This window comes from Frankliniella occidentalis, unplaced genomic scaffold (genome assembly GCF_000697945.3).
Source record: "Frankliniella occidentalis isolate FOCC.00 unplaced genomic scaffold, Focc_3.1 Scaffold11, whole genome shotgun sequence".
Taxonomy (NCBI): domain Eukaryota; kingdom Metazoa; phylum Arthropoda; class Insecta; order Thysanoptera; family Thripidae; genus Frankliniella; species Frankliniella occidentalis.
This window is the reverse complement of record NW_026267141.1, coordinates 3,465,202-3,466,104: the sequence shown is the minus strand read 5'-3', so window position 1 is coordinate 3,466,104 and position 903 is coordinate 3,465,202.

Genomic DNA, 903 nt, shown 5'->3' with positions numbered 1-903 from the left:
GTGTAAATACAGAAATATAATAGACTGGAATAGAATAATTCTTGACAAGGTATCATCTGCTTTCACGATCCGTTTCTGGTCGGAACTTTTTTTTTGGGCGTGACCACATAGTGGTCCAATCACCACTTCATCAACGCTCCACCGCATACTGTACCTTTTCACCCGTTAATTAATATAGGTAAATACTGTAAGGCCTACTGGCAACAGCACACCAACCTTATGTACACACCAACCTGCTGCGGCAGCGGCACCCTGCGGCACCCTGTGTGAGGGCCGCCCTGGCATGCTGTGCTAGCCGGGGGCTGTCGTTTGACCCGTGCGAAGTGACTGCACAAGTTAACGTCACACACTAAATGGGATAGGCAATAATTTTGTTCCGAGAAAATGTGATGCTTCTGCATGTATGGGGTTTGTGTGTGTATCCCTAGCAAACTTCTGTACCCTCATCTCCGATGAGGGTTGAGCTCGCTCCCATGAGACCAGCCAATTACCCACCATTTCAGATTTTCGCAAGCCTCGATACAACCCGAATCTGCTTTAGAGTCAATATTGCATATTGCATCACACCTTTGTTGGCAAACCCAGCCCAACACCCTTAATTTATTACAGGACCTTTTTCATTAAAAACGTTTCAAAACGCCTAGGAGAGACATTTCTCCCCTCTTTCTGTTGACAGGGAGGGGAATAGGCTTCCCTATATGCAACGTATAAACGTGTCTGTACCCTATGGGCTACAACGTTAAACATTATAGCTGTGCATGCCAGTTAGTGAGTCAGAGGAAAAATCTGTGAAACGTGCACGCCAAATTAATCCACAGAGGGTGGAGCGTACACGAAAAGGTCGTCTCCAAATCAGCGGCAAATGCGGCATAAACACTGCGGGTGCTGCCCCATCCCCCCCCC